A 9,257-nucleotide genomic window follows, 5' to 3' on the forward strand; every position below is an offset into this window, starting at 1 on the left:
ATCTATTTATATTTGATGTGTGTGGAGCAGGGATGTTAGAAATGGAACATTGAAACGATCAAATCATTTGGAACAATTGATTCAGAAAAAAAAGGATCTTTTGGAACGTTCGAAACATCTCCCCACAGCGACACCTGGTGGGCGGCCAATTGAAAATATTACATTGGATGGATGGACATTCAAACAGTAGAGCAGTGTTGCCAGCTCCCCAGTCAAGAAATTAACCCATACTGTCTGTCATTCAGGGGCGTGCAGTAACCTTTGAAGGGGCAGGTGCTCAAAAAAAAAGAAAAAAAAAAGGGGGCACAATGGAATTCGAGCATCGTCGACCCACTCTGGGTTCGAACTGCAGCATCACCTTGGAAGTGGAGCACAAAAGGCAAAAGACCCTCTGAAAGCTCAGAGAAGGGAAGTTATACTAAAGTACAATCGCAGCTCAAGCTGGCATCTGTTACACATGGAAGAAGAGTTTGAAACACCTTACAGATGTTTGGGATATTTGTCATCCAGCTGATGAGTGATTGACTGCTTTTCGCAACATCATGCAGCTCCTTTTGTTTTTTTGTTTGTTTTTTACCTCCTCTCCTTCTGTGGCATCTCCAAAGAAGGAAATGTTAACAAACTATAATCTGCAGTAATAACAGTAATAAAACATCCATAGTGACGTGTAATACTAATTTCTAAAATACCCTGTAAATACAAATTTGCTCCATGGGACTGATTTATAATTTGTTCTTACTTATTATGCACACAACCAAGTAGTATAAATGTACAGTGTATATATTTATAACGCACACACACACGCATGCACGCAAACACTTTTATCGTTGTGAGGACATGCATTTCTTAGCCCCTTTCCCTAACCTCAATCATCAGAATTGATTCAAGCCTAAACTGTAAAACCAAGTCTTGACCCTCAGAAAGAGGTCTTAAGTTGTGAGGTCTCCACTTCACAAAAATGTAAATTTTTGAACTGTTGGTTAATAAAAAGTCATTTTGGTTCTCAGTGTACACACACATTTATACCACAAAAACACAGAATGAATGACACTATTAACTCATTCACTGCCATTGACGGAAAAAGACGTCAAATGATGTTTTTTTTGCTGGTCTGGCAATGAATGTGTTAATAAAATGTCAATGTTATAAGCTGGAAATACCTCATTCTCTCCATGCTGAATGAAAGAAGGAAAGGCTAATTCAACTCGTGTCACTACATTTAAAGTAGGCTAGCGCGCAGTGTAAGAGTAGAACACAGTCAGACTACCGACAAGTTCCATCAAATTACGAAGCATGTTTTTCTGCAAGAAACTACTTGTCTTTCTGGCATTAAACAAAAAGTGAAAACGCAGTGACCAACTTTCCGACAGCAAGTTGCAGTCGCGGCCTGTCTTCGAGTTCGAATGAGTGGCCTCACTTGGCAGTTAAATATATATATATATATATATATATATATATATATATATATATATATATATATATATATATATATATATATATATATATATATATATATATATATATATATATATATATATATATTCACTTTGGAAATAAAATACCGTTAATAATTAATAGATGACTATTTTTTGTTTAGTAACTAAAATATATATATATACACAAAAAAAAACAATATAAAAACAAAACAAAACAAAAAAAACACAGATGAAATGCTAAATGCACCAAGCTTGATTAGGGTGTTTCTGTATTAATAATAGCAACTATCCGGTCTATACCTAGTGAGCTGTTTTCAGTAAAGGCAATGACGTTTGTTACAATTCAACAATCAGAATGAAAGGTTAATAGTAATACAATAGCGGTCTCTCGTGGTGAGAACATCCATTCATTTTGTTGCATATACTTCCCTGGTCTGCAAATATGTAGCCTCAAGATATTTCTAAAAGATTTGCTATTTATTTTATTTATCATTGTTACTCTAAAGACAACATACAGAATGTCACTCAGCAGCTCACACATTTATTCAAGAAAGCCATGCATCTCAACCGCATTATAAATACAACAGTGTACATAAGAGTGTATTATAAATTATACTGTGACATAACAAACGTTTCTTCAACCTTTGGAAAAAATAAATATATACATAAATTCATTCAACATAATTTCAAATCACAAGTAAACCGTCTGAAGTGCAAAACTTCACACAGTTGACTGAAATACTTGTAATTATTTAGAGGTTTCTTTCCTTTTTTTGATCCAGACTATGGTACGTTGATGACTTGGTAATGTGTCTCCATCACCCATGCACACATCATTTGGTTGTAAGCTTCCAAACCTTTGTACAATTTAAGGTATTCTGCTGTGTACAGGCTCGGCGAGAAAATCAGGTACAGTAGATAGTTCACAATGTCGGGGTATGTAATTGAAGGAATCGCCGGGTCGTCATGGATACAAGAAGAGGTAGCCAACTCGTACGGATCTGTACCGCTGATAAGACGTATATTTCCAAATCGCGGGCTTTTTCCTGTTGCCAATTAAGTCCGTCCCTTGGCATCTTTGGTGGGCTTTGCGGAGCTTGAGAAGTTGTTTTGATATCGATAAAGACTCGCCAAAAAATTCTCATTGTAATTCTCCATTAGCTTGCGTTAGCTTGTTTACGTCAATATTTTTTTGAATTTCAAAACTAAATTAAAACATTCCAACACGACTATTATTATCATTTTTTTTGTCTTTATCTAATGTGATGTCTTACAATTTATACTGTTTTTTTTTTTTCCCATTTACTGTGAACGCATCGCGCATCAGATCGTGTCATCCTTCGTTCGCGCAAGGAGGGAACTTTGTAGCAGTTCCATGCGAACGAGAGAAAAGTTGCTCTTGTAGCGAGCAGTGACGGGAGTCGGAGGCAGAGTGTTGAAGTCCGGAGCCAAAGACCGGCGGTTTATTGATATCAGCTTCTCATCGTTTAACAGCAACAACAACTACTCTGCGCGAGGCTCACAGACCTACCAACATTTTGTTCTTTTATCCTTTCATCCTTTCATCCCAACAAACTCCCCCTTCGTCCCAACGTTCCGTGGGTGAATTATGTTCTAATCACTACACAAGCCCCCCCAGAATTCACCCACAATCAAACTCCGGATGACGGGCGGCAAAACTGCCCGACCCCTGCGGGTACAGGACCCAGGGAGCGATCACAGCAGAAACACCAGAACAGTCCCGCGCACCAACTGGCGGGGATGCAGGAACAACTGGAAGGGACCCCACACGGTCCACAAGGCGCAGCCCAGGGGGGCGGCCGCGGCGGGGGCGCGGGGCACGTCCAAGGGTCCGGCCAGGTCAACATGAGCCGGTTTAACTTGCAACCCGGTGTCGGAGCCCCGAAGCGACTGGGTGTCACGGTCGGAAGCCTGGTCGGCCGCCATCCGGGAAAAGTCGAGGCCCAGCTGTACCGTGTTGACGGCTGCCCTGGACAGACAATCCGCGACCACGTCGTCCTTGCCAGCGATATGTCGGATGTCCGTGGTGTATTCAGATATGAACGACAACTGTCGCTGTTGCCGCGCGGACCACGGCTCGGACAACTTCGACATGGAGAAGGCGAGCGGCATGTGATCGACGTAGACCGTGAACTCACGGCCCTCCAGGATGAAGCGGAAGAGGCGGAAGAACCTGTGGTAAAAAGTCACCATCCCGAGGAACTCCCGAAGACCCTGGGCCGTCCGGGGTCGAGGAAAAGCGGCAACAGCTTCCACTTTTGCCGGGAGCGGGGTGGCGCCGTCCTCGTTGATGAGGTGGCCGAGGTATTGGCTGGAGGGCACACCAAAGACACATTCTGTCTTAGTGCCGTAGGTCCGGATCGGTGCATCGTTGGCCGCTGACAGGTGAGTGCCCCCGGCAGCATCTTCAGCCGAGGCAGGCAACACGCTTCTGCGGGCGCCGGAGTCACAGAGGAACTTGAGTCTGGAGAGGGTGTCCATGATAAACAGCAGCCGGCACTCTGCGCCCCCACTCACAGCTGCAAATGAGTGGAGGCGTCGCCGTTTCCCGACGCAACAAAGGAGCAAGGGGCGCGGCACCTCTTCGCCTTGGTTCCAAAACGTGCGTGAAAATAGCATAAGCCAGGGGCTGATCGGCCATCCACGGCAGCACGTACCTTATGAGGTGCCGTTGCGGCCGCCGGGACCGGGAAGGCGCGTGCAGAGGCCAAGACCTCGTGGTTGTGACGCTGGGTGGCCAGGAAAATGCGGTCGGCTTCCTCCGCCAGAGCACGTGGCTCGGAGATGGTAGTGTTCGCTAGCGCCGTAGCTCTGGCCGCCGTGGAGCTCCCGAGCGCGGACACGACGTGGTAGTAGCGCGTGGAATCGTCCGTAATTCCACGGATGGCAAACTGAGCTTCAGCTTGTACAAACCACGTCGCCGCGGCCGACTCCCAAAACTCCAGTAACTTGAGACCAGCGGAGTTCGCCATGTCGCTCAATTCGATCAAATTCTCAGCCTCGGAAACGTCAACGAGGCGGATGTCGGGGTCACCTATGTAGCGAGCAGTGACGGGAGTCGGAGGCAGAGTGTTGAAGTCCGGAGCCAAAGACCGGCGGTTTATTGATATCAGCTTCTCATCGTTTAACAGCAACAACAACTCCTCTGCGCGAGGCTCACAGACTTACCAACATTTTGTTCTTTTATCCTTTCATCCCAACAAACTCCCCCTTCGTCCCAACGTTCCGTGGGTGAATTATGTTCTAATCACTACACTCTGATATAAACGGAAAAAACCCTCAAGTCTAAGATTTGGAAAGCTTTCTTTTGTAAGCTGGGAAGCATTGGAGCCGAATCCTGCCGTGCTTTTACTAAGGTGGAATGTAACATTTCGAATGTTGAGGAGAATTGAATTCCTGGTGAGTACGGTCAAAGTTAGCTTGTTTAAGCTGTAAAACCAGTCGGGATATGATGCTTGTGACTACTGGAATTATTAGCTGCTATTGAAATGCTACTGTTGGCAGCGGAGGTAGAAAGGGAACGAGTGTATTTACTCTGACATGTACTCCTAGCAGGTGCATTAGCACGCGAGCTAAGCTAACAGGCTTGTGGTTGAAATTTCGTTGTAGACTCCATGTGAGTTAGGACTACCAATTACTTTTTGTGCACTGGTCAATTGAAGTTCTGCTAAAAAAAAAAAGTAGATGGTTTTTTTTATATTGAGTAATGGCGCTGTACGTTTTGTGCAGGCTGTTTTTTGTTTTTGTTTTTTGTTTTTTTTTAGATCTAAATTTTTTTTGTGGGTCAGGTCTGATACCAAACTGATAAACGAACTTACGCGATACATGAACCGATACTAAACTGATACCAAACTGATACCCCGTACCCTACATATTGGGAATAAAACTGAACATTCTAAATCCGAACAGGAACTTTGCGAGTATCTTCAACTGGATTAGACAGAGAAGAATCATTGTACAAAAAAGGAAAGGAACGAAAAAAAAAAAAAAAAAACCTGGATTATATTGAATTGTAAACTTTTATATTGAACTTGACAATTTTTTGTTGTTGTTGTTCATATATTGGTTTGATGAAATCCTGTTAAAGCATTGTATTCACACTTAAAAAAAATAATAAATAAAAATCCAATACACGTTATACATTTCCAGCTGTTCGCTTGTCAGTGTGTCTCATTTCCGTTGGAGGTTTCCCTTTACTCGAAGCAGAGTTGCTGTCGCCATTCTCCTCATAACCGAAATGAAACCAAAATTGAGCAGATTTGAATAGTTGATGCATCTGAGAGACATTGACTGATGTATTTCTTCCATTCTTTCTTGATTACTTATTAGTAGAAGGGTGACACATCAGAGTAGCTACTTAGGTGGCTGGCTACACTAGCCTACTTTAAAATGTAGTAATTAGCCTTTCGTTCCTTTATTCAGCATGGAGAGAATGAGGTTAACATTTCCCAGCTTCTAACGTTGACATTTTATTGATAGTGGTGGCGATGGCGTGGCGCCATCTTGTTTCCATGGTAACGTCGAAAGAGTCACTGCTGAGCAAACTTTTGGTCACTAAACTTAACTTGGAGAGGCGAAAGAATGCATCATTTATTAGTCATGAAGAAAACTTATATACTGCAATTGGCTGGCAACCAGTCCAGAGTGTTCCCCGCCGACTGCTGATAGTTCCAGCCCCCCCACCGTGAACCTTGGGAGGAATAGGTCGCTTGCACGTGTCGTCACTTCCGCCTCGGATTTCTCGTAGTCGCCATGCTGGGTGGCCTCCATTTACGTAGCGATTCGGTCTAACACGTATCTATCACGTTTGTTGTCTGCGTTTAAAATGGTACATTGTTGCTGCATCGTTGGCTGTTCGAACAAAGCCCAGGGGGAAAATGGTCGGCCTTTCTGCCGAATTCCGAAAATAATTAGGAACCAGGGCCTGGAGACAGAGGAGTGCGGACTCCGGAGGGAAGTCGTTACTTTGGGCTCGTGTGTGCAGCGATCACTTTGTGAGCGGTAAGATTATTTACCTTTATTTAATGTAATGCATGAGGATTAATAACGTTTCGACCGCGCATATATGGGCAAGTTGCTTATGTTTTGGATTCATGAGCAAGTAAGTTCGGTAATACAAGCTGGCTAGCGGACGTTAGCCGAAAGCTAACATCGAACATTTTCACCCAAGTAGTGCCAGTGCAAAGTGTTTACTGCTGAAATTGGATTGATTAGTCTTGGGCTCTTAATGCCGATAACATGTTTTTTGGTGGCAAAATGTAAACTTGGAAAAAAGAGACAGAAGGGGGTGATGCAAGTAAACAGTCCCCCGGTAGCCTACACATCATGCTAAAGAACTTATTCGGTAGCCTACACATCATGCTAAAGAACTTATTCACGGCCACCCTACTGCGGCAAAATAACCAGTCTTTCCATATTTTATTTGTTTATATATTTGTTTATTTTAACAGGTCGCCCTGCGCCCGTTTTTCTGTCCAATCATCCCGACTGAGCTCCAACATTAAAGTTGGGTCCCAAGTTACATCTATGTCTCAGCCCAGTCGGTGCCAAGATATGAACGTGCACAGGAGAGACAAGCAAAGAAAAGACGACTCGAAGTGGCAGAGATTGTTGCAGTTATGCAGCCAGATGGCTCCAGTAACCTGTACCCTCAAGTACTGCTGACATCATTGACTCTGGTATGCCACTCAGAATTCATTACATGATATATTGTATGCATGAGTGAATGTATGTGTTTGTTTGTGTGTGTACATGCACCTTATATTTTAGAGACATTTGGAAGTGTTTATAGAAATAAGTATTTGCCTGTAGCAATGTTCATACATTAAAAAATGCAACAAAATGTGTACATTTCTTTTACACTGACAAAAAAACTATACTACTGTACTATATTAAACCTATTACTGGTACCGTATTTTTTTGTGATCTTTTTTTATTATTATTTCTTTAGGGATCTCATGCCACACCGACTTGATTGCCAATGACATGATGGAAACGAAGGCGAGCATCAAAGCATTGGAGGAGGACAACATGCGACTTTTTGTTTGGCGCTAATAAAGGCAGCGTTTATACAAATTCTATTGTTGGGTTTGTTTACAAAGCTATACATAATACAAATGACAGGATTTGACTCAATGTGCAATATGGTCCCTCTTAAAGTAATGGCATAAATCTTTATTATTTCTAAAAGCACAAAAAATGAAGTGAATAATGATTAGATGTAGTAATTTCAGGGATAAAATTGAACTGTTAATTAATGTAGTTTATTTTAGCACAGGTGCCTACCATCCTGAGACGACGGTATGATGTAATGTTGATGGGGTACGCAATGACTTTCATTATGCTATGTACAGAGGAAAAAGTTGCTCTCTTTTAAATTTGTTTAATGGAAGACAAGTACCAGTACTGTGTTACAGTTTTCCCAATAATCCTTGTTTCACACTTGTCACAAAACCGCTGTCCTTTTGGCAGTCTAGATTGGCACACTTCAAGTGATATCATTTGATTTTTCAATCTGCTGCAGCACAAAAAAAACTACTTTATTCCGCATCTTTGAAGTACATGAGCAAGTGGTAGGTGACAGCGGCTGAGCAGGAACACTGGAAGTCCACTGCTGATCTAGTAAATGCTCTCCCGAGCAGTTCAGGTAAGGAGGGGATTTTGGGGGAAAAACAAACAAACTGGCTTTTCCAGCTGGCCAAAACGAGCGATCTGGGTGGACTCGCTCAATCACACTTTGTCCACACCACAAAGCCGCAGAAGTCCCGTCCAGTTAAACTCATCTGTGCCTGAATCTGAAAATATTACAAACATTGTAATGAAAATATGAAACCTAGCATTAAATAAACTACAAAAAGTAAAGCCATACATACCTGGTAATAATATTGGTGTTGTCGTGACAAGTGATGGGAATTGTTGCCATCCGGCACCAGACAGAAATTGGGTGTTGTGACAGCCTCCTTAACCGTGAGATCATAAGAAAAGCTGTCAGTATGCTCAGTAGTTACCATGAACACGTTTTATTGTACTGGAAACTGAAACTAAAAATACGTCCTCTGAGAGTGGTTAACCTTAACCATTTAGAATAAGTTGATTAAGTAACATGTAACTAGTGAAAGGGTAGCATTAAATTTAATTAAGCCACGGGGAGGCTGTGCATAGTTACTTTTTATTCTTATACGCTCTGCCATATTTGCCTGTTATAAAATTATTAGAAAAACCACATCAGGTAAACCCAGCTGTGCATGTAAACACAATAACAGGAAGCCTGAGAACAAATCAACATTTTTGTGTGCAGAATTACCAACACCATGTGGTTTACTTACGTGCAACAGCAACAGTTTCTTCTGATGCGATGTTAAAGTTTACACTCTGTATCCACCCGCTTACAAAATAATTGTAAGCCTCCAGGGATTTGTTGGCGTGTTATGGAGCATGTTGTCAACACGAGGTAGTGAAAGATGTCCAGAGATGTCACATTTGGCCAGCAAGCTTTCTCCATCAAAAAAAAATCACCCTTGGTCAGGACGTAATTAGGATCAATCCCGCCACACAGAGACACCTTCTGCCTGTATCGTTGTTTTTGATCTTCCGGTAAATCGTGAAAATACTGCGAAAATGACATCAGGTTGATAAGCTCTACCGTGTAACTCGCGAGTGTACCTTGTGAACCGGCGGACACCCAATATGGCGCCCGAAGAAAAAATTCCCATGATGCATTACGATGTGCAAGCGACCTATAAGCGGTCAAGAAAATGGATGGATGGATGAATACTTATACACATACACACATAGGTGATT

The 9,257-nt window shown here is 42.5% G+C and overlaps 2 long non-coding RNA genes across 2 annotated transcripts; one reads left to right on the plus strand and one right to left on the minus strand.

Moving 5' to 3' along the window:
• Positions 1-6,154: 6,154 nt before the first annotated feature.
• Positions 6,155-7,532, plus strand: LOC144024238 (uncharacterized). The gene is made up of 2 exons (XR_013284711.1): positions 6,155-7,135; positions 7,408-7,532. It is a non-coding gene; the product is annotated as an uncharacterized LOC144024238 (long non-coding RNA).
• Positions 6,781-9,192, minus strand: LOC144024250 (uncharacterized). Its single transcript, XR_013284716.1, has 3 exons — positions 8,783-9,192; positions 8,330-8,416; positions 6,781-8,251 (listed from the first exon to the last, which is right to left on the minus strand). It is a non-coding gene; the product is annotated as an uncharacterized LOC144024250 (long non-coding RNA).
• Positions 9,193-9,257: the final 65 nt, after the last annotated feature.

This window comes from Festucalex cinctus, chromosome 1 (genome assembly GCF_051991245.1).
Source record: "Festucalex cinctus isolate MCC-2025b chromosome 1, RoL_Fcin_1.0, whole genome shotgun sequence".
In the NCBI taxonomy this organism is placed as follows: Eukaryota; Metazoa; Chordata; class Actinopteri; order Syngnathiformes; family Syngnathidae; genus Festucalex; species Festucalex cinctus.